We start from the raw sequence: 25,234 nt of genomic DNA on the forward strand, positions 1-25,234 counted from the left end.
CACTTTATATTACTTTGATTACAAATATATGCACTGAAAAATGATAAACAAAAGAAATTGTATTTTCAGTTCACCTCATACAAGTACCAAAGTGCAATCTCTTCATTGTGAAAGTGTAACTTACAAATGCAGATTTTTTTTTTTTGGGGTTATAACTGCATTCAAAAACAAAACAGTGTAAAACTTTAGAGCCTACAAGTCCACTTAGTCCTATTTCTTATTCTGCCAATCGCTAAGACAAACAAGTTTGTTTACATTGACAGGCGACACTGCTGCCTGCTTCTTAGGGTAGGTCTATACTTACCTCCGGGTCTGGCGGTAAGCAATCTATCTTCTGGGATTGATCCCGGAAGTGCTCGCCGTCGATGTCGGTACTCCTGCTCAGCGAGAGGAGTACGCGGCATCGACAGGGGACCCTGCCTGCCGCGTCTGGACCTGCGGTAAGTTCGAACTAAGGTACTTCGACTTCAGCTACATTATTCATGTAGCTGAAGTTGCGTATCTTAGTTCGAAGTGGGGGGCTAGTGTGGACCAGGCCTTATTTACAACGTCACCTGAAAGTGAGAACAGGCGTTTGCATGGCACTTTGTAGCCAGCGTTGCAAGATATTTACATGCCAGATATGCTAAACATTCGTATGCCCCTTCCGTGCTTCGGCCACCATTCCAGAGGACATGCTTCCATGTTGATGATGCTCGTTAAAAAAATAATGTGTCAATTAAATTTGTGACTGTACTCCTTGGGGAGAGAATTGTATGTGTCCTGCTCTGTTTTACCCATATTCTGCATATATTTCATGTTATAGCAGTCTCAGATGATGACCCAGCATATGTTCATTTTAAGAACACTTCCACAGCAGATTTGACAAAATGCAAAGAAGGTACCCATGTGAGATTTCTAAAAATAGCTACAGCACTCAACCCAAGGTTTAAGAATCTGAAGTGCCATCCAAAATCTGAGAGGGACGAGGTGTGGAGCATGCTTTTAGAAGTCTTAAAAGAGCAACACTCTGATGCGGAAACTACAGAACCCAAAACACCAAAAAAGAAAATCAACCTTCTGCTGGTGGCATCTGACTCAGATGATGAAAATGAACATGCGTCAGTCCGCACTGCTTTGGATCGTTATCAAGCAGAACCCATCATCAGCATGGAAGCATGTCCTCTGGAATGGTGGTTGAAGCATGAAGGGACATATGAATCTTTAGCACATCCGGCACATAAATATCTTGCAACACCAGCTACAACAGTGCCATGTGAATGCCTGTTCTCACTTTCAGGTGACATTGTAAACAAGAAACAGGCAGCAGTATCTCCTGCAAATTGTAACCAACCTTGTTTGCCTGAGTGATTGGCTGACCAAGAAGTGGGACTGAATGGACTTGTAGGCTTTAAAGTTTTACAGTGTTTTATTTTTGAATGTAGTTTTTTTGCACATAATTCTACATTTGTAAGTTCAACTTTCATGATAAAGAGATTGCACTACAGTACTTGTATGAAGTGAATTGAAAAATACTATTTCTTTGTTTTTTACACTGCAAATATTTGTAATAAAAATAAATATAAAGTGAGCACTGTACACTTTGTATTGTGTTGTAATTGAAATCAATATATTTGAAAATGAAGTAAACATCCAAAAATATTTGAAATAAATGATATTCTATTGTTGTGTAACAACATGATTAATTTTTTTAATTGGGTGATTAATTGCAATTAACTTTAATTGCTTGACAGCCCTAATATTTTCCAATTATGCAACACATGATGGGTTCTTTTTAATGGACTAACTAAAAAATCACTGAGCTCTGAATTCAACAGCAACAGAAAAACACTTAGACACGCCTAGAAATTAACAGATCAGGTTAATACACGGGAGTTCTGTTTTTCCCAAGAGACTGATCTTACAAACATTGAATCTATCTCCCCTTGTAAGTATTCTCACACTTCTTATCAAACTGTCTGTACTGGGCTAGCTTGATTATCACTTCAAAAGTTTTGTTTTTTTTTCTCTTACTTAATTGGCCTCTCAGAGTTGGTAAGACAACTCCCATCTGTTCATGCTCTCTGTATGTGTGTATATATATATATCTCCTCAATATATGTTCCACTCTGTATGCATCCGAAGAAGTGGGCTGTAGCCCACGAAAGCTTATGCTCTAATAAATTTGTTAGTCTCTAAGGTGCCACAAGTACTCCTGTTCTTTTTAGTAAAAATAATAAAGGAGTAAAAAGTAGTAAACCTCAAATCATAGCTGCCCCATACTTTGTGTGGTCATTTACGCCTGCACAGTGGCTGTAAGCTGCTGCCAAAGCAGCATGGTAGTATTTTATACCGTGAATGGGTATATACCTGGTATAACTGGCATTAAAGGGTTAACTGGAGCTGGAGAGCTCAATTACTGTACCTGGTTGCACCTGCCAGGCCCAAGTGACGATGAAGCCCGGGTGGAGGGAGGATGAGGCAGCCCAGCTGAGAAGGAAACTGCAGGCAAAGAAGGAAGAGCTCTGCAATCCTTCCCTGGTGGTTAGGGAGTGGTGGAAAGGCCTACAGAGTGGTAGATGCATAGTGAGCCCAGGGAGGGGCTGTAGGAAGGCTAAGGTATGAAGCCCAGGGAGGCACCAAGGGGTCTGAGGGTACATCTACACTACAGCGGGGAGTCGGTTTAAGATACGCAAATTCAGCTACGTGAATAGTGTAGCTGAATTCGACGTATTACAGCCGACTTACCCCGTTGTGAGGACGGCGGCAAAATCGACTTCTGCCGCTTTTTGTCGGCGGCGCTTACTACCACCTCCGCTGGTGGAGTTAGAGCGCCGATTCGGGGATCGATTGTCGCGTCCCGATGGGACGCGATAAATCGATCCCCGAGAGGTCGATTTCTACCCGCCGATTCAGGCGGGTAGTATAGACCAGACCTGAGGGAACAGAGGTTAGCTGCCTGCCACAGGGGCCCTGGACTGGAGCCCAGAGGAGTGGGGAGCCTGGGTTCCCCTACCACTCACCAGAAAAAGTGGAGTAGAAACCCCTGGACATAACGGGGAGAAGGACTATTGAGTCTGGAGCTGGGCCTCCAGAGAGAAAGCTCTGGGAGGCATCGCTCTGCACAAGAGCAGGAGGACAACCCTGCAGAGCCTGGGAAGGAGGAGAAGGTCTGTGTGGGAGTGAGCCTGGGCAGGGACACTGACTTATAATGACTTTGGAAGGGGGATGAGGTCTAAATGTGACCCGCTGGAGGGCTGAGCCTCGAGAGGAGGCAGACTGCTCCAGGGCCAGCCTAGTTTTCAAAAGAAGGTGCTGGAGAAGGAGAGCCTGCTATGCAACTGCCAGCCACAAGGAGGCCTGTCAGTGGTGAGCCCACTCCTCTACACACCCACTTCCCCCTCACCTGGCACAGGTGGGAATAAGTGTGCATGGAGTAAGGCAGTGGAGAATTAACCCCCCACTTCTGTTAGTAAATTCTGACTACGCACAGCCAGCTGTTCTGTGGAGTGAGAGGGAGCTCTCTTTCCATAATCACTGCTCGAACCACAACCTTATTTTAAAGGTCAGACTCTGTGAAGACACATCAGCCTAAGGAGAATAGAATAAAACCCAAGTCACAAATCGTTTTAATGAAGTGAAACATCCTGTTAAGTCTTTAGCTGTATTGGTATTGAGCATGTTTAGAGCCCAAGAGAAAGCTATTGAAACAGTAAACTTACAGGGTCTCCAACAAAAGCATGCTTAAAATTGAACTGTGTGACTGAGGAATGGGACTTGACTGCATTTTCCCCTATATAATAAGAACATGTCTGCCATGCCCGTGTGGTAATGCACTTTTTCTCAATTAAAAGTGCCTAGCTGAATGGTTTATGAAGGGTGTAGCAAAATTCTCATATGGTGGAGAAAGAGGTGGAGACCCTAGTTTTGCCATAGCAATGAGTTGGATCTGACTCAGTTGGAGAAGCCAATGCTAATAAACTACTCCTTACATATGAGCATTGTATAGTGAATTTTAATGCTGTTAGGGCCTAATCCAAGGTCCACTGAAGTAAATGGAAAGACTCCCACTGACTATTTCTATAAGAAATAGAGAGCTATGGGGTAATGCTGGCACTGCCCAGTTGTATAGGAATTTTGGAAGAAGGTTAGAAAGCTGAGCAAATATATTATCTCTCATTTTGTCCCCAACATGTTTCTTTTTGGCATCTCCCTATAACAGTAGAGTTATACTCTAATAGTCTGAATGCAAAGCAAAATGTAACAGCTTGTAATTGGAAATGTACTGTCTTCTATCTCAATCACAGAATGGTCAAAGATTCTGGCATACATTGACCATGTAAATGCTTCTGAAATGTAGAACCAATTAATAGCCAGACCCTATCATAGTCTGGCCAGCATTCCATGAGTGTATAGAAAAGGAAAGAGAGGTGATGGTTAGCCGTCAAACCTGAGCAATTTTTTTCAAGTTCAGCATTATTACACCAGATGCCACTCCCCTTATAAGGCAAACAAAAGAATGGTATGTATCCTACAGACCACAGGCTATAATAATATTCAGATGCTCTGCTACACTCCAACCTCAGCTTGTTTAATGCTCTCATAGCTATAGTTAGCTTATTAGGTTCATGTTCTCGGAATGCTTTTGTGTTTGATGCTACAGCTACAGTAACTAGCATACGAGAATTTCCCTTTCCCTTTGGTGTGTTACATTTCCCTCTCTCCATGGCCAGGATCCTGCAGTATTTGCCAACTGCCCTGGTTTTGCTGGGACTGCCCTGGCTTTTTTTAAAGTCTCATGCTCCTCTCACTCCGGTGGCCAAAGATTTAGGGCTCAATTAAAAACAAATCTAAAACCATGCTCTCCTGTCACTAGTGCAGGAAGGAGGTCTGAGGCTGCCTGGCATCCTCTCTCCTTGCCTCAGATCCATGACTCGACTGTGCTTGGCCCAGCCTCTTAAAGTGGATGTGGAAAGGGAATAAATTGGGCCTGTTGCTGTGCCTCTTCCCAATGAATACAAAAGGCCTGGGAGGGAGGCTGGTTTCTGTTTCTGAGGGAGGAAAAACAGTTTGATTTTTTTTCCTGCTTGTTTTTAACTTTAGAAATTCAGGTTTTCTCTACCCTGTATCTCACTGGCAGACTCTATGGATGACTGGAGACCTAGTAAATGTATGGCATCAAAGGTCCCAAGGAAGTAGAACCGAATGATCTGAGAAGGAATGCTGTTGTATTTTTCCCCCAGTTAGTTTTGGTTGACACTCATTTAACTAAAACCCCTGGGAAACAGGATAAAATTTGTTTTTTGTTAAGGATTCAGTGCTTCTGCTCCTTAGTTAAAGGCTGAGAAAGCTCTCAACCCACTTCTCTAGGTCCTTGGACTGAGCCCTCCCAGCCATAAAAGGAAGATAAAATTTGATATTCCTGATACTTCTAGGGTTTGTTTTTTGGGGGGCACAATCATTTTCACGCCATATTTTGACAGCCTACAGGAGCAAAACAAGGCACAAACCCAGTTGTTCTTTGCCCTTTGCAGATCCCGTTTACTGCTGCTGGTGTGTGTCTGCCTGTATGTGTAAGCATGAAGTCCATTCTCGCAGCTACCCTGGATTCCCTCTTAGGGCTGAGGGAAAATTAAGATACGGGCCACGGGGAATTCTCCCCCTTCCTCTGATTAGAGTGGAAATGATTTGGGGCTTTGACCATTTTTTTGTGCCCCCCTCCCCCATGTGCTTGAAAGAGAGAAGCAAGAGAACAGCACAGAGAAACAAGTGGGAGGAGGGCTTGTCAGGTGGGTTTTGCAACTGCCAAGAAGGCATGTGTGGTGCATCTACTGGGGGAGAGGGATTGCTTGGGGACAGAAGATTGTGGGCATGTGCAGCGGGTGGAGGGGAGGTGCGCTCCAGAGGTCTGGCTAAGCATCCCACCCTCTGGAGGCTTATACAGCCCCCAGCCTTTACAGAGCCTGATGCTCATGTTGAAGTAGATCACTCCTTTCTGTGGAAATACGTACCTTGCAGGCGGGGTGCCCTTGGGTCTGTGGCAATGGCAGCCAGATGTCTCTATCGCTGTGGTGCTAGAAATATTTTTGGTGCTGTGTGTTAACCCCTCTCGAAAACCCACTAAGCTATAGCTACTGACTCTGCTTTGGGACTGGTGCTATGTTATTCTGGGCTGCAATACCCCATGAAGCATCATCAGTCCCATCACTAGATCCCTTCCTTCCGCTAAGGAATCCCCTGACAGCAAGCTGCAAACCAGAGGGGGGGGAAAACAGTAGTGTAAACAACACTCAAATCACATGCACTGTATTGGGTTTGTAGAGCAAATAGCTGCCTGGTGGAGAAGGAGGAGGTACATCCTGCAGCTTGAGTCCCCCTGCTTGACAAAAGCCCCACTCCAGACCTGGCCTGCTCAGACTTCAGTACAACACAGGTGCCCAGGTGCATTCATTGCATTCTTTTTTCCTGTCAGAAAAGCTACGTTTGGAGCCCTATTAGAGCATGGAGATCCTAGTGGGGCTGTTCCATGGCCCACTTGTGCACTGGTGGACAACAAATACAAATAAGAGAACAAACCCGGGACCTAAAATGTCCTAACACTTATTGACTATGGCATCAGGAGAGGCTTTGTGGAGGGATTTTTGTTTTGTTTTTGAACATTATGGGCCTATTTACCGTGCCTTGCTCCTTGTGATGTCATTTACACTTGGACAAAGCGTGCCAGAGCCTCAGCTGCACCAGAGCTCTGCTTTTGGGCGCCTTAAGTCACCTTTGCATGCTCCAACTCACAGTGTAATTTAGAGCAGCCTCCAAGCTGCTCTTACTTACACCTGGCTGCATTGGCCACCCAAGGGCAGCCATGGATTGCTGAGCACTCTGTCCACATGCCTTCCACTGGTGGATCCCCTACATTAGGGACTAGAGCCAGCCCCATACCAGCTGGGACTATCCCATCAGCAGGGCAATCCTCATGTTACTGGCTGAGGGCTTGTCTGGCTGGGATAGCTATGCTAGCCATGTACCGTGTAGGTGCAATATAAGCCAGCAAAAGGGGTTATTCTGCTGGCATAGCTACAGCACATCCCCAAATTATATTAGTGTAAGCAGAGTCAGGATGAGCTCTACCCTGACATCTGGTGGTGAATTATGGCGAGTGTGGAAAAGAACTCCAGGGGCTGATCTTGTTTGCATAGGCACACCCACTCGCCTGGCAGGAAACAACAGCAACTCAAAGTGGTTACTTTGGCTGGTGTGGGATCCCCAGTTTCTCTGTTATTGGGGCAGGAAGAATAAAGTTTTGTTACCCTGATTCTGTGAATCAAGGCCAGTGGAACTGGTGTATGACAGAAGGACTGAGTGAGTCATTCACCATTACCTAAGTAGCATTTGCTTGTCAAGGGGCATGGGTTACAAAACCCAGTGAATTGAGAGAGGTTGGGGGCAGGTATTGGTACCTGGTGGTGTGGGTCCCTTTTGTGGGCCTGAAACACCAATTGTACCTCCTCCTCTCTCCACTGTTGAATGTCAGAGCTAACTTTGATTCCCTTAGGAGTCTAGTTACAGACTGCTGAGCTGAATTCACTCTGGGCCAATAGTGCACCAGCACTGGGGCTCCCCTACTACTAGCTGAAATCACTAAGAGCTGAAATCACAAAAGAGCTAAAGCTATTTAAGAACTGAGATCACTGAGGCTGTGTTAACTAGTGGGGGAGCCTGAAGCTATATTGCTAAGCTAACTTAGCTTAGCGGGGGTGAGCGGAGCGGCTGGAGGAGCAGCTAGCAGAGCAGAGCAGAGCCTTGTGGGAGCGGCCCAAGGGACGGCTGGGGCGGAGCGGGGCGGGGCGGAGCGGAGCAGAGCAGTGCGGCTCACAGGTCGGTGAGCGGAGCGGCCTGGCTCACAGGTCGGTGAGCGGAGCGGAGCGCCCTGGCTCACAGGTCGGTGAGCGGAGCGGAGCGGCGCGGCTCACAGGTCAGTGAGCGGAGCGGAGCGGCCTGGCTCACAGGTCGGTGAGCGGAGTGGAGCGGCACGGCGCGGCTCACAGGTCGGTGAGCGGAGCGGAGCAGCTGCCAGAGCAGTTCGTGGGATGGCAGGAGTGGGACTGCAGGTGGAGTGGAGCAGTTCGTGGTAAGGCTGCGGTGGAACCCCACGGAGAAGCAGCCGGGTTGGCCTCGGATCAAGTAAGGTGCCCCTTAACACCCTGCTCACCCCCCCCCTTTTGAACTCTGGGGCTGCACTGATCAGGGACAGAGACTTTGGGGGGTTGTCGGACTTTTGGGACTTTTGTGATTCTCGGGTTGCTGGACCCAAGAGACTTTGGGATCGGTGGACTTTTGGGACTTTGGTGATTCTTGGGTCGCTGGTTTCAAGAACCAACGGGAGAGGACACGGCCCAATTTGCTGGGGTGGGTCTTCGCTCATGGTTTGGTCTATGAACTCTAGTTGTGGTGTTTTCCCAATTTAATGCTATGTCGTTTACCTCATGTTATTAAACATTTTCTGCTACACCGAGGCTCTGTGCTTGCGAGAGGGGAAATATTGCCTCTTCGAGGCGCCTAGGGGTTTGTGTAAGATTTTTCCCAGGTCACTGGGTGGGGGCTCGAGCTGGTTCTGTGTCACGCTGTTGGGAAGGGACCCCTATGTACTGAACCCGGCCCTTGCTGCTATCAACTTGGCCTGGCAGAAGGGTTACATTAGCTATGTCAACAGACGCACTCTACACTGGGGGGGGAGGGGAGAGGAGGTGTGGGTGACTTCCCCCCCCACACACCTAGCCAGCAAAACTTTGTAGGGTAGACTAGACCTAAACCAGGTTCAAAGTGGCACCAGGCAGCCTTCTTTGGGCCAGGGTCTGTCGAGTGTGTGTGAACTGCTAGCAGGCTGATCTGGTAGCGTTTTATACTCGCTCTTTATTGGCGTAAGTGATTGCACAATCTGCAGGGCAACGAAGAATCAGGCCCCACATGTGCAGAAGCAAAGCGAAAAGGTAGCGCTGCATGGTAGTAAGTGCTGTGGAGGTGAAGCAGAAGGCATAGGAACATCCCATAGCAGCCAAAGGAGGACATCCGAGAGTGCCCCTCCCCACTGGATTGAAGCCTGGGGATTAGGAAGCCAAGCTCCTCCCTTAGCTCAGGTCCCTTGATCGCCAAGCCAGCCCCTTACATGACTGTGGATAGGGCACATTCCCAGAGATCACTTGAAATCTCCCGTATAGACTTCTGTGCTCCTGGCAGACTTTACAACATCTGAACCTTCAGCAGGAAACCCTGGAGGTCTCTGATCTGGGACTAAGACAAGGTTCATCACAGTCCTCCAAGCCTTCTGCATTCTCTGTCTCAGTATGTGTGGGGTGATCCAAGCATTTGGCTGGTGAAAAGTGACTGGTTCCTCTCCAGTTCTCAACTTGTATCTCCAAAAATCACAGCTTATGGAGCTCTGAGCAGATCACACAGACTCACATGAACCGCTGCTGGGAGTCAAATGACACTGAAACAAAAACAACAAGGAGTCTGGTGGCACCTTAAAGACTAACAGATTTATTTGGGCATAAGCTTTCGTGAGTAAAAACCTCACTTCTTCGGCTGCAAGAAGAAGTGAGGTTTTTACTCACGAAAGCTTATGCCCAAATAAATCTGTTAGTCTTTAAGGTGCCACCAGACTCCTTGTTGTTTTTGTAGATACAGACTAACACGGCTACCCCCTGATAAATGACACTGAAGGTTCTGTTAGGTGTCATGGCGATGTGTGAGCTCATCCTCAGTTTGTGTGACTTTACAGAAGTCAGCCTAAGCAGCTTGTTGGGATAGTTCAGTACAATCAGTGGAACCTTCATATTAAAATGAAAGACGCTATGTTTCTACTGCAACCTGTTCCACTGAACTTTTGATCCCTTCTGCTGTATCGTGAATGGGTCTTCTTCAGTTTCCATTGCCACATACATACAAATGAATGGGTGCTGGGAACATCAAGTTGTTCTAGAGCTAGTTTCTTGGAGATGCCAGGAATCTCCGTCTGCAATACAGGAATACCCAGAGCAAACTTGCTCTGGCTGTACAAACTACACTGTTTCCCTACTCAACTTCTAAATTAGTCCTCTCTCCAGCTGCTCCAGGCATGCCATGCCATGCTATCCCAAGGCATATCTTCCAAGTGCAGCATCCTACCCCATAGAGCAGGTGCCTTCCTTCTCCTTGTGCTATATACAGTAGGCTTTTTTGGGGAAATCCCCCACCATTAAACTTGGTGGGAGCACTATGGTAGACAGGGCTCAGGCGTTCAGCACTGGTACTACAATGTCGTCTACACCTGCTGTGAGGGTCAGCCATCATTGCTGCCATTGCGGGAGCTTCACCAGAAGAAGTGTAACAGCAGGAGATTTCCTGAAAGGGTCTAGTGTAGACACAGCCTTGAAGAGATGGCATCTTTTACCGGGTCTCTCTAATTTGCAGGCTCTTCTGACCATTTCTGGTAACTGTCCAGGTGTAAATTAAAAATCCCCTGGAATTTTATTAAAGCATAGAGATTGCCTCTCAAGGCCTATAGCCAACCATCTTCAAGCATCCTCTTGTCAGTTCTCACAGCTTAAGCAGATGTAGGCCGGGTCAGAAGCTGAAAAGGGGAAGTTTTCAGAGAACTCTCAGGTAATACAGGATGTGGTGTTAATGATACAGTAAGTAACACTCTTCCCTTTGAGTCTGTATTGAACCTAGGTCCAGCCTGGTGTTAAGGAGCAATGTGCTGCTAGAAGTGCTGTCCTTTGGAGATGTAGAACAGAATCTGATCCCTTGGGCCATATCAGCAGTTCCACACTGTTTGCTGATATTTGTGCCGTTTGAATGATCAATATTAAGGGACTCACAAATCCCCAATGAAGATAGTGGGTCAGATTCGTAGGTGCATTCCAGCTGCATTGTGCTCCTATGGGAGAAAAGCAAACTGTTTTTAGACAGCACCAGAAATGTCTGAAGAATGATTGTGAGACACCTGAGTGACATCTGCCAAATATCTAACACTAAGGGTCTTATTCTCCACTGCTGTGCACTGCGTGCAGTCATTTACAGCTGGGCAACTTGAGTGTAGGATTCTACTATTCTGACTTAGTAATCCTTTATACCTTCTTTGCCCATGTCTAAATGAATATACAGGGTACAGGGTAGTGGAGGATGAGACCCCCTGATTTCATATGCTCATATTAATGTCCATGTATTTTAGATGCTTTCCATTGACCAGGACAAAATGTTCTAATGCATCAAATTTTCATCAATGACAAGATCCATGTGCTTTTGTATATTGATTTCTACTGTTGGAAAATAATCTCAATTCTTCCAGTTCTTCTAGGATAAAATAGTGGAAAGAGATTCTCAACATAATATTGACAAGGTATGAAACAATACATCTTCCTAACTGGTCAAGCAAATTTCCTCTGTAAGAGCTTTATTAATTTACAGCTGTTGCCAGGGCCAGCTCCAGGCACCAGCCCACCAAGCTTGTGCTTGGGGTGGCACCTGGAGGGGGGCGGCGTGGTACTCCAGCTCCTGCCGCCGGGGAGAGCGGGGCCACAGCCAGGGCTCGCCGCCCTCCCCCCGGTGCTCTGGCCGCCGGAGAGAGCGGAGCCCCGGCCGGGACTCACCGCCCTCCCCCCCGGCGCTCTGGCCGCCGGGGACAGCAGAGCCGCAGCGGGCTCGCCGCCCTCCCCCCTGGTGCTCTGGCCGCCGGGGAGAGCAGAGCCCCGGGTGGGACTCGCCGCCCTCCCCCCGGCGCTCTGGCCGCCGGGGACAGCAGAGCCGCGGCGGGCTCGCCGCCTTCCCCCCGGCGGTCTGGCCTCCGGGGACAGCGGAGCCCCAACCGGGACTCGCCGCCCTCCCCCCGGCGCTCTGGCCGCCCTCCCCTGCCACGCTGGGGGGGGGGGGGGGGGGCGGCGTGGCTGGAGGCTTTTTTGCAAAAAAGCCAGAGCCGGCCCTGGCTGTTGCCAAAAGCTTCCTATATATGGACTTTATACATTCCCTTGCAATTTACCCTTAGCTAGACCAATTTTAAAAGAACAGAATCAGAGAAACTTGACCTGGCCAAAAAATCTATACAGCCAAAGAAATCAACAGATCATGTGAATGGGCCAAGTGAATTGTGTTTTTCACCTTTCTCAAATTATATGTTCCTTGACATCAAGAAACCTACTTTTGGCTTCTGTATAATACCATCAATAATCCTTTGCAGTCTATTGGTTAAAATCTTAATTATAACTTCAATATCAGAGCTCAGAAATGAGTTTGCCCTGCATGTATGTCCAGGGTCTAGCATATACATCTCAGATATGTTTTTTTGTATTTGGTTTGTATGTATTTGGTGGCTTTATATTTTAATAACAAATTGTATATTCACAAGAAATGCAAGGAAATATCTAAGATTGATCTTGTGTCTGAGTATGTTATTTCTTAAAGGAGGAAATGTTTTGAGAAAGATATTAGTTGCAATCAAGTTTGCTAACCTGCTTGCAAGAAGACTTACAGGGAGTAGGGTGACCAGATGTCCCGATTTTATAGGGACAGTCCCGATTTTGGGGTCTTTTTCTTATATACACTCCTATTACCCCCCACCCCCGTCTCGATTTTTCACAGTTGCTGTCTGGTCACCCTAACAGGGAGTTTGCCCATCTTCTGTGTAGGTGTGTGCGTACTCTCTCTCTCTCTCTCTCTCTCTCGCCTGCTGGTGTAACCATTGATGCCACAATTTTTAAATGGGTAATATCAAATATAGTCCTAACCCAGCAATGGTGTTGTCACAGAGTCGCTTGCCTGGGCTGGCGACCTGGGGTCAGTGCAAGCCCCACGTGAGGGAAATCAGCAGCATTTCCTAGAAAGAGCAGAAGGTGCCAGGAGTCACGGGGAAGCTCAGGTGGCTGAAGTGAGCCTGGAGAGGGTGAGAGAGGCTGCTGAGAGTGGGGGAATTTCTCAGCTAGGAAGGGCTGGGAGTAGCCTGTTAAGGCAGGAAGTACACTCACAAGACCAGGATTGATCTGTACCCTGCTGGAGGGAAGACTTTTGTGTTTAGTTTTGAAACTGAAGTTAAAAAATCAGGCCCTAAGGAGGGATGTTGTGATTGGACTGGAAAACCTCTGTGTGGAGTTTATTGGGGGTGGGGTCCAGGAGGGGAAACTGAGGTACGGGGCTGTGTGTGGGGCTGCCCTGACGCCACCAGAGGACACCATGAGGCAGCCACTCAACTACAGATATTGTGCTCTTGATGTAAACAAACTTCATTACTAATTTAGATGTAAATTTGGACCTCTGTGTGCTTAAGGGGCTAACATATAAGTACTGATTCTCCACTGCCTTGCACCTTGTCTCCTCTCCAGGGCCGGCTCTGGCTTTTTTGCCGCCCCAGGCAAAAAAGCCTCCCGCCGCCACCCCTCCCCCAGCGCGGCAGGGGAGGGCACCGAGCCCGGCCGCAGGCCACTCTCCCCAACCGGCCAGAGTGCCGGAGGGAGGGCGGCGAGCCTGCCGCGGCTCCACTGGCGGCCGGAGCCCCGGGAGGAGGGCGGAGAGCCCAGCTGGGGCTCCACTCTCCCCGGCGGCCAGAGCACCGGGAAGAGGGCGGCGAGCCCGCCGCGGCTCCACTCTCCCCGGCAGCCAGAGCGCTGGGAGGAGGGCGGCGAGCCCGCCGCTGCTCCACTCTCCCCGGCGGCCAGAGCGCCGGGAGGAGGGCAGCGAACCCGCCGCGGCTCTGCTCTCCCCGGCGGCCAGAGCGCCGGGAGGAGGGCGGAGAGCCCTCCGCGGCTCCGCTCTCCCATGTGGCCAGAGCGCCGGGTGGAGGGCGGAGAGCCCGCCGCGGCTCCGCTCTCCCCGGTGGCCAGAGTGCCGGGGGGAGGGCGGAGTGGCAGCCAGAGCGCCGGGTGGAGGGCATTTGTCCCATTTGCTCTTGCCAACTGATCACCAGTTGGCAAGACCAAAAAGTACAAATGCCCAGTTTTCCCCAAAAGAGGCGTGGGGGCGGGGGAAGAGGCGGGGCTCAGGCCTGCCCTGCACAGGGGAGGAGGGGGCTTGGGCAAGTGGCTTGGGCCAGCTTCATGCGGGGATAAGGGGGGGAAGGGAGAGGGGGCTCAGCCAGTTCCATGGTGGGTGGCGTTGGGAGGTGAATATACTCATTCACTCTCTACACAGGCTACGTCTGTCTTCTGGCTTGCCCGGGGGCGGAGCCTCAGGGAAGAGGCATGGGGCAGAGGAGCAGGGCTGAGGGACGGGGGTGGGGCCAGAGTGCTGGCGCTCTTGTGGAGCCCCCAAATTTTCCAGGGCTGCTGGGCATGGGCCCCATCGACCCATAAGGTAATCTACCACTGCTTCCACTGAGGATAACCAAATCTGGGCATGGTGGATGATCTGGCTCAGAGAAGCCTGTTGAATACATAGGTCATGGGATTGCTCAAATGGCCATAGGAAACATATCACTACCTTTTGAAATCAGTGGGGAATCTTAAGAGAGAATATCACTATGTTCAATAGTTGTTGCCTGTAGAGCCCTGTGTGCTAAAGTGATCATTTCAATATATATTCAGTGAGTGACATAGAATCACAGAAGATTAGGGTTGGAAGAGACCTCCAGTGGTCATCTAGTCCAATCCCCTGCTCAAAGCAGGACCAACACCAACTAAATCATCCCAGCCAGGGCTTTGTCAAGCTGGGCCTTAAAAACCTCTAAGGATGGAGATTCCACCACCTCCCTAGGTAACCCATTCCAGTGCTTCACCACCCTCCCAGTGAAATAGTTTTTCCTAATAGCCAACCTAGACCTTCCCAACTGCAACTTGAGACCATTGCTTCTTGTTCTGCCACCATAGGCGCTGACTCCGTGGGTGCTTCAGGGCTGGAGCACCCACAGGGAAAATTTAGTAGGTGCTCTGCACCCACCGGCAGCCAAGATCCCCTCCCCCCTCCCCCCTCCCCCTCCACCCCCCCACCAAGTGTGCCGCATCCCTGCTCCTCCGCTTACCTCCCAGTGCTTCCGGCCAGGCTGCCGCCAAACAGCTGTTTGGTGTTGTAGCAAGCTCTGGGAGGGAGTGGGAGGAATGGGAATGTGGCGTGCTCAGGGGAGGAGGCAGGGAAGAGGCGTGGCCAGGGCGAGAATTTGGGGAAGGAGTCGGAATGGGGCAGGGAGGGGGTGAAGTTGGGGTGGGGACTTTGGGGAAGGAGTTGGAATGGGGGCGGGGAGGGGTGGGACGGGGGCGGGGCCTCATGGAAGGGGTGGTGTCAGGCGGGGCCAGGGGCAGAGGAGGGGTCAAGCACCCACCGTCGGGAGCGGAAGTCAGTGCCTATGTCTGCCACCACTGAGAACAGCCTAGCTCAATCCTCTTTGGAACCCCCCTTCAGGTAGTTGAAGGCTACTATCAAATCCCCCCTCACATTTGTCTTCTGGAGAATAAATAATGCCAGTTCCCTCAACCTCTCCTTGTAAATCATGTGTCCCAGCCCCCTAATCATTTTTGTTGCCTTACCTGGACTCTCTCCAATTTGTCCACATCCCTTTTGTAGTGGGAGGACCAAAACTGGACACAGTACTTCAGGTGTGGCCTCATCAGTGCTGAATAGAGGGAAATAATCACTTCCCTCGATCTGCTGTCAATGCTCCTACTAATGCAGCCCAATATGCCATTGGCCTTCTTGGCAACAAGGGCACACTGCTGAATCATACCCAGTCCTTTTCTGCAGAACTGCTGCTTAGCCAGTTGGTTCCCAGTCTGTAGCAGTGCATGGGATTCTTCTTTCCTAAATGCAGGACTCTGCACTTGTTCTTGTTGAACCTCATCAGATTTCTTTTGGCCCAATCCTCCAATTTGTCTAGGTCACTCTGGACCCTATCCCTACCCTCCAGCATATCTACCTCTCCCCCCAGCTTAGTGTTATCTGCGAACTTGCTGAGAGTGCAATTCATCCCATTATCCAGATCACTAATAAAGATGTTGAACAAAACCGGCCCCAGGACTGACCCCTGGGGCACTCCACTTGATACCAGCTGCCAACTAGACATCGAGCCATTGATCACTACCCATTGAGCCCGACAATCTAGCCAGCTTTCTATCCACCTTATAGTCTATTCATCCAATCCATACTTCTTTAACTTGCTGGCAAGAATACTGTGGGAGACCGTATCAAAAGCTTTGCTAAAGTCAAGATATATCACATCCACCGCTTTCCCCATACCCACAGAGCCAGTTATCTCATCATAGAAGGCAATCAGGTTGGTCAGGCATGACTTGCCTTTGGTGAATCCATGTTGACTGTTCCTGATCACCCTCCTCTCCTCCAAGTGCTTCAAAATGGATTCCTTGAGGACCTGCTCCATGTTTTTGCCGGGGACTGAAGTGAGGCTGACCAGTCTGTAGTTCCCCGGGTTTTCTTTCTTCCCTTTTTTAAATATGGGCACTATATTTGCCTTTTTCTAATCGTCTGGGGCCTCCCCCAATCACCACGAATTTTCAAAGATAATGGCCAATGGCTCTGCAATCACATTAGCCAACTCCCTCAGTAGCCTTGGATGCATTAGATCTGGACCCATGGACTTGCGCATGTTCAGCTTTTCTAAATAGTCCTTAACCTGTTCTTTCACTACTGAGGGCTGCTCACCTCTTCCCCATACTGTGGGAGGATTCATAATCCAGAATCTGGTGCTGCTGGTGAACATTTGTTTGCAGTGTTGTAGCCATGCTTGTCCCAGGATATTAGCGAGATAAGGTGGGTGAGATAATACCTTTTATTGGACCAACTGCATTGGTGAAAGAGACAATCTTTAGAGCTACACAGAGCTCTTCTGTACCTCTGTGTTGCTCGAAAGCTTGTCTCTTTCACCAGGAGAAGTTGGTAATAAATAAAAGATATGAGCAAAAGCCATCAATCATGTAAGACTGCCCCAATTGTACTGGCCCATTGTGACGGGGTGGACTGGCCCCGCACTGGGACTGAGAGAATTAACCCTTCCCTTCTGGCAGAGGAAGCTACGCCCCTGAGGCTCTGCTGGCCATGCTCCAACCGGGAGTCAAGCATAAAAGCCTGCAGGATGCCCAGCAGAAGCTCCAGCCCAGGAGCAGTTGCAACCCTTACAGGAGGGAGCTGAGGAGCCAGGAAGCAGGCCCAGACTGGCAGCTGTGGGAACCCCAGGGAGCATTGGGTGCTGAGGAACCTGGAGACCCTGATGCCACAAGGACTGCTGCGTTTGGAGGACTGGTAGGAAGTGACCCAGGGAAGGGAAGGGAGTGGTATCTCCCACCACTCTGAGGGCAGTGTGTTGCGGTAGGATCCCCCGCTGACCCGTGACGGATCATACTGTCACTGACAGGGCCCTGGGTCGGAGCCTGGTGAAGGCAGGTGGGCCTGGGCTCCCCTACTGGAGGTCTCTAACCCCTCCCTTTTGGGGGATGACATAGTTCATCGACCCCTCTCTCTTGCCCCAAAGGCAGTAGACGAACTCCAGCTGCTAGGCCACGCTATCCCCCGAGGGGAGAAGAATTTAGAGAGACTCTGGCCATTAGGCAACGCTGCCTTAGGAGTGCACTATAGAGACTCCGGCCGCTAGGCGGTGCTATCCTGCCAGTCGAAGAGAGTGTAGAGGGACTCCAGCCACTGGGCCACGCTATCCCACCCGGAGAGGCGGATTTGAGGGACTCTGGCCATTGGGCCATACAGCCCTGACTACCGGGGAGGTAGTAAAACCGATGTAGATGGAGGGAGACGGGGTTAACCTTGAATCAAAGGGGTGACGAGGTACAAAACCCGCCACATCCATTTGTTCTAGTAGGATTTATGTTTGTATTTTTTATAATTTAGAATGAAGGATAAAGAATAATAAGATAATAATGTAGCATGCATTAATGTATGATTTGACGATATCCTGCCAGCCACCCTTTTTGAATAGCAGAAAGGAATGGACTATTGGTAGAGATGCATCAGCCAGAATCTCTTTGTGTCTGGACTGATTTCAAGGCAGTGACAGACCTTTGAGATCACCACTTATTTTAAAATGCTAAGCCTATAACAAAGTAAAAGAATGCCATGACTGTTTTTCTTCTGCATTGCAATTTGATGTTCCTGTTCAAAATGTTCTATGTAAATTAAGAACATAACATAAGAACGGCCATACTGGGTCAGACCAAAGGTACATCTAGCCCAGTATCCTGTCTACTGACAGTGGCCAATGCCAGGTAACCCAGAGGGAGTGCACCTAACAGGTAACGATCAAGTGATCTCTCTCCCGCCATCCATCTCCACCCTCTGACAAACGGAGTCTAGGGAAACCATTCCTTACCCATCGTGGCTAAAAGCCATTAATGGACTTAACCTCCATGAATTTATCCAGTTCTCTTTTAAACGCTGTTATAGTCCTAGCCTTCACAACCTCCTCAGGTAAGGAGTTCCACAAGTTGACTGTGCGCTGTGTGAAGAACTTCCTTTTATTGGTTTTAAACCTGCTGCCTATTAATTTCATTTGGTGACCCCTAGTTCTTGTATTATGGGAATAAGTAAATAATTTTTCCTTATCCACTTTCTCCACATCACTCATGATTTTATATACCTCTATCATATCCTCCCTTAGTCTCCTCTTTTCCAAGCTGAAGAGTCCTAGCCTCTTTAATCTCTCCTCATATGGGACCCTCTCCAAACCCCTAATCATTTTAGTTGCCCTTCTCTGAACCTTTTCTAGTGCCAGTATATCTTTTTTGAGATGAGGAGACCACATCTGTATGCAGTATTCAAGATGTGGGCGTACCATTGATTTATATAAGGGCAATAATATATTCTCCGTCTTATTCTCTATCCCCTTTTTAATGATTCCTAACATCCTGTTTACTTTTTTGACCACCTCTGCACACTGCTTGGACATCTTCAGAGAACTATCCACGATGACTCCAAGATCTTTTTCCTGATTAGTTGTAGTTAATTAATTAATTATTAATTCTGTTTTGTGTATGAATGAGGAATGGGTGTTAAGAGATAAGTGTGAAGGCCATCGCTGAACCAGATGTTCTAGGAAGCACCAGAGAGAGACGCAAGGGCGTCAGGAGGCTGCAACACACCCCTATTGAAATGTCAGAGGAAGCCAGATTGACAACTCTAAAGATGAGACAGGCACCTATCAATGGGGACAAGATAGCTGTGATCAAAACCAGCATGGGATAACTCCCTGAGAGACTTGATGAAAGAACAAGATAAAGGATGAGAAGGACAATTTAAGAAAACAAGCACTCGTCAAACAACAATTCATTACAGCAGGAGTGGCCAACCTGAACCTGAGAAGGAGCCAGAATTTACCAATGTGCATTGCCAAAGAGCCACAGTAACACATCAGCAGTCCCCCATCAGCTTTCCCCCCCAACCCCCAGTGTCTTCCACCTGCCAGCAGCACCACCGTTCAGCACCTAATCCTCCATTCCTGCGCCCCCCGCCCACTGCAATCAGCTGTTTTGTGGTGTGCAGGAGGCTTGGGGGGGAGGGAGGAGGAGGAACAAGAGCGCGGCAGATTCGGGGAAAGGGTGGGGGCCTTGGGGGAAGCAGTGGAGTGGGACCAGGGCCTGGGGCAGAGCCAGGGGTTGAGTAGTGAGCACCCTGTAGCACATTGGAAAATTGGCACCTGTAGCTCCAGCCCCAGAGTTGGTGCCTATGCAAGGAGCTGCATATTAACCTCTGAAGAGCCGCATGTGGCTCTGGAGCCACAGGTTGGCCACCACTGGATTACAGCGTGCCTTGCCATGAAACTTTGGGGTTCGTCCTGCCAAGACTTCCCCGGAGCATCGTGTTGCAACAGACGGAACCTGGCTTCTACCTACCTAGCTGGCCACTAGATTGATCCGGACTCTGTACTGGTAGCCATAACATTGACTGGCAGGACAGTGTGTGTGTGTGTGGTGTGATTGAATGCATATACTAATTGTTGTATCTTCAATAAACTCAGCGTATTGCCTTTTCCCCTGAAAAAGATCCTGTGTGCTTCTTATAAGCATAACACATTGTTTTCACCACCTAGTTCCATCTAAAAAAAACCAACGAGGTGTCCTTGTGGCACCTTGGAGACTAACAAATGTATTTGGGCATAAGCTTTCGTGGGCTAAAACCCACGTAATCAGATGCATGGAGTGGAAAATATGTGGGTTTTAGCCCACGAAAGCTTATGCCCAAATACATTTGTTAGTCTCTAAGGTGCCACAAGGACTCCTCGTTGTTTTTGCTGATACAGACTAACACAGCTATCAATCTGAAACCTAGTTCCATCTGTGTCCAATGTGCTATCAAAGATACATAGAGGCATGTTTTGCATTGGTGCTGATCCAAATAGCTCTGTGAAGCAAATCACACACAAGGCTTTGCTATAGTTTGCTTAGCCAATAATTTGTTCTTTGCTACCCTATAAAGAAATAGTACAACAGGACCAACAGAAGCTTTCCATGATGAAATTATAACAGATTCCAGGCATTGAAGCAGAAGTTCAAAGGACCTGTATTCCATTAGAGAAAGTGGCAGAACTTCAAGAGAGATAATTTCATCCATTTTATAGTGATCTCTTGCACAACAGAATGATGAGGCAGTGAAAATCTTTTACTTTCAGCAGCCTGAAGAATAGTCTGTTGCAATTTTGTTACTGTAAAATGATTCTAGGGTTTAGAAGAATAAGTAAGGGCCTTTATCAAGGCATGTTGATTTTGCATTATCTAACTTGCAGGTAATAGTGGATTGAATAGTTTCATGTTCAGTTGGAACCCAGTGCAATTCATGATCATTTTGTGCGTTAGCTTCACAAATGCCTTTTTGGACAGTTTTTCAGAAGTCTTGAAACTGATAGATGAGTCTCAGTTTCATCCTGGATAGCTCTAGACTTGCAAATACCCTATCTGTCCATAGGTTTCCACAGAGGTGCAGCAGAAAATTCCTGGAGTCCAAGATTTCTTTTTTGCCCATGTTTGAGCTGAAAATATAGATATACACCCAAGTCTTTGTTTAGAAGGGTGAGACAATTGTCTCTGTTGTGGGTGAACCTGTGGTATAGAGGGCTTTTTTGCAGACTGGCTGTGTGCTGTGTCTGAATGCATCAGCAACCACCATTGCTCAGTCTTCTCCATATCCACCAAAGTGAAGTGTTACATGTAATTTTCCATTCCATTTCCAGCGTTTATCTGTTTTGTTTTCCCCTATACCTCAAGCTGTTAAATAAATTATGTTTATTGTGGGGAGGGATGTGGGCAAGGCCTCCTTCACCATAGCAATTACAAGAGCAGAATTTGCTATATTCTGTACATAGATATGTTCAGGGGCTGAAAAGATTTGCCACACTGTCTTGTACTGATTATAAATCTTCACCAGTCAATCAGTATCCACCATTACGCAACAGTATGAAGCTCTCATGGTTTGCCATAGTGCATAACTGAGAGAAAGCTACAGAATGCTTCTTGGCCGGTCAGAAATAAGCAGAAAATGCATTACTATTTAACTGCAATGTAGTAGATTGATGTAACTTAATGATAAATGAATGCTGGCTCAGTGGGCATAAAACAGCAGTGGGCAGCGTGATGGATCTGCTAGGGGTGAATCTCTGGATCCAGAGTGATGGTGGTAAGGCAGCCAGGTTCCAAGGCAGTTGTGTGGACAGTGTCTGGTAGCTGCCCTGAGTGACTAAGCAGGGGTTTCCAGAGCTGCCTGTGTGTGCTTGGGTAATTCTTGGTTTAAGAATAACAGGACTCATGTACATTCTCTAACAACACATTACACAAGACCTGTGTGACCAATCAATGAGCAGAGGGCAGCATGGTGAATGTGTTTTTCTTTCTCTCCAGCTGGCAAGGGTGAGAGGTCAGTGGGCCTTTGTGGCACTTGGGAAGAGGGGTCACAGAGGCAGGGTGTCTTGGGCCCGGGGAGGAGTGTGGTGTTAAAGACTGTGAGGGAATATGTATTGGAACCTAGCCAGTGTTAGGGCCCACAGAGCCTCAGCAGCTGAATTGGATTTGGTAACCAGAGTTGATCCCTGGGATTATTCCAAGACAAAGACTGGTGTACCACAGCACTCCAGAGCCTCATGAGGGTGCCCTTTACACCTGACTTCAAGACATCTAATGGGGCCCCACAGCGGGTCATTTTACAAAAACTGACCACCACACAGACATGAGGCAATGCTGGTGTCAGCAGTAGGAGCAAGTTTCTAATGACAGAAATTGCAATTTATTCCTTTTGAACCAAGATGTAAGAAATAGCTGAGGCACCTGAAGAAATCAAAGCTGCTTAAGATGCAATTAAAGCAGCCCAGAAGGAACTAAAATGGGATCTGGAGGTTTCTCAGAAAGAACAGAGAAATGGCCTGAAGGCAGAAATCAAATCTTCTAATTCTAAATATTCTACACCTGGGTGCAGTCTGGATTCAGGCCAGAATATGGAACTGAAACTGCTTTAGTGGCCCTGGTGTATGATCTCCTGTCAGTGAAGAGAGGGCAGACCTCCATTCTCATTTTCCTTGACCTCTCTGTAGCATTTCACACTGTTGATCATGAGTTACTGTTACATGCCTAAGAGAGGTGGCAGATCCTTCCTTCCTCAACGATGCACCCAGCAAGTAGTGATGGGAAACTGAACCTCCACCATCAGAGCCCTCCTTTCGGGGGTTCCACAATGATCAATTCTCTCACCAGCCCTTTTCAATATATACATGCAGCCACTAGTCAGATGACATGGATGCAAGTGCCATCAATATGCAGATGACACAGAGCTCTACCAATCTTTCACCATAATGCTACGGTACTACCACGATGGCCCAGTGCTTAGACGAGATCAGCTCCTGGATGAGGAACAGCAGGTTGAAACTGAACTGAGCAAGACAGAGGTGATGCTGGTGGGCAGCGGAAAGCATGTTGAAAGAGTTTGAAGCTATTGTGTAGATTTCTTTGGTTGAAAGTACACTGCCACAATTGGTCAATTCAGTCCATAGGCTGAAGACCATGGTTGACAACTTCTCTCCTTTAGCTGACTGAAACTTTGTATGATAAGGGTAAAGCTCATGTGTGCAGAAGCCAGAACATCCTTGGGCGCTGGTCTGAGACTGTGGAATGAAGTCACCCAGGGCCTAAGGGCCATCACAAACCTCACCACCTTCTCTTCCAACTGCTTTGACCTTGCTTTCTGTAACATAAATACACAGCAACATGTGTTCTGTCACATCCAGGCCATGAGCGGCCATGCCTCACACTTGGAGCCAAAGTCTGCAGGCATGAGATGGGAGTCAAAAGTCAGATGGGTCGGGATACTGGGATGGCAGAAGCAGAAGATCAGACCCACGAGGCGGGAACAAGAGTGAGACTGGGTTAGGTACTAGGGGGTCAGGGTCAGGAGACAAACTGGAGATCAGGAGCCATGAGTCAGATGTTGGAGTCACGCCAGGTCAGAATGCCAGGCGATCAAGCCGGGAAAGCAAGAGTGTGTAGCAAGAAGCACAAGGCACACAGGCTGGAGTAGGGTAGAGCCCAGTTGTTCAGACAGCCTCCTGCTGCCGGCTTCAGTAGGGCTAGCAGGCCAATCAGTTGCTCTGGGACTCCACCAATCAGACCTCAAGGGCAGAGTGTCACACTGGGCAGGGCTTTGTGGGTTTCAGGTAAGCTATTGCCAGCAGGCTGCTATGTGGAGGATTGGAACGTGTCTGCTCCCTTGTGCATCTGGATTTGAGACCCCTGTGGGTGGGGATGTATGAAAGGAAACCAACAACCCTATCAACCAAGAGACTCCACTGTATGCACTTCTCCCCTGGGGTGAGAATGAGAGAACAAACAACACTTGACAGACGTTAGTCATCTTGCTTAATGTATGACAAGCAGGTGCTCAGAAACAATGGTGGTGAATGTGGTATAAGAATCTATATAGAATTGATGTGCAGGGGACATAAGCTCTTAAGAGGAAGGTTGGTACAAGTGTTTCAAGAATGGGATGTGCCAACCATTTCATGGAGGCTATAGGTAGGGCAGGACTTGCCAACAGCAGTGCCCAAGGAAAAGAAAGGAAGAGGCAAAGCTGACCTAAGGCAAGTAGGAACCCATGGGCCTGGTCCTATGGTCTCACCCCCACCCTGTGGCCATGTTCCTCATACGTAGTGACAGTGATGGGAAGGCTCCCCTTCTTTCAGGAACAGCAGAGGTCCCTTCCCCGCTTCAGAGCTGGTAGAAAAGGAATCCCCCCAGTACTTACTCCAGCAGCCAGTGTGATCCACATGGGAGGACTGAGCTAGGCCAGCTGCATCCTTCTTCTCCCATACCATACTGAGTTCCCTGCCAGGCACCCCAGAACAGTCGGTCTTGGAGTTAACACCCTAAGTGGATTATGCATGGGGCAGTTCCTTTCTGAGTTATTGTTCTACTCTCTTTGCAGAATCAAGCAGATATGTATGACTGCATCAGTTATACTTTGGTCCCATTTTCAAGCTTTTTTATCCACCCATGAAGGCTAAAAACTTTTTTTTTTAAATGAAAGGTGAGATTCTGGTATGACTATATGACTCCAAGAGCTAGGACCCTAGCCATGGGCCTATAGTGCCTATGCCTTAGTGGGGCCCTAGGAAAAGATAAAGGGAATTGAGCAGGAAGGGAAGATGGTATACCAAGAGGAAAGATCGAAAGGAGTAGTATGAAGGAAATTGTATGGAGAAGAGGGGGAGGGGAGGGAGTATGGGCTAATGGGGGTAGGGTGACCAGATAGTAGAGTGGCTCTCAAACTTTTTTATTGGTGACCCCATTCACATAGCAAGTTTTTGAGAGTGACCCCCCCCTTATAAATTAAAAACACTTTTTATATATATATTTAACACCATTATAAATGCTGGAGGCAAAGTGAGATTTGGGGTGGAGGTTGACAGCTAGCGACCCCCCCATGTAATAACCTTGCGACCTCCTGAGGGGGTCCTGATCCCCAGTTCGAGAACTCCTGAGATAGCAAGTGTGAAAAATCAGGATGGGTGGGGGAGTAGCCACCTATATAAGACAAATTCCCAAATAGTGGTACTGTCCCTATAAAATCAGAACATCTGGTCACCCTAAATGGGGTGAATATGGACTGGAGCACAATGCTGGGACATGGTGGGGCATATTAATGGATAATGGAGGGGTCATTTGAGGAGGGGCCAGGGGGCGGGACCAAGAAGTGATAGAAGGAATGGGGCGTGGCTAATGCGCATGCCCGGCGTGGTGTGAGGCATGCGCAGCATTCGCGAAGAGGGTGGGCGTTGCGCGCGGAGGAGGTGGCGCGCGCGTGCGTG

The 25,234-nt window shown here is 48.4% G+C and overlaps 1 protein-coding gene across 1 annotated transcript in view; it reads left to right on the top strand.

Moving 5' to 3' along the window:
* RYK (receptor like tyrosine kinase) overlaps positions 1-25,234 on the top strand; it is a 146,784-nt gene that overhangs the window by 16,289 nt on the left and 105,261 nt on the right. The window lies entirely within an intron of this gene.

Source organism: Chrysemys picta, chromosome 9, assembly GCF_011386835.1.
Source record: "Chrysemys picta bellii isolate R12L10 chromosome 9, ASM1138683v2, whole genome shotgun sequence".
NCBI classification, from domain to species: Eukaryota; Metazoa; Chordata; order Testudines; family Emydidae; genus Chrysemys; species Chrysemys picta.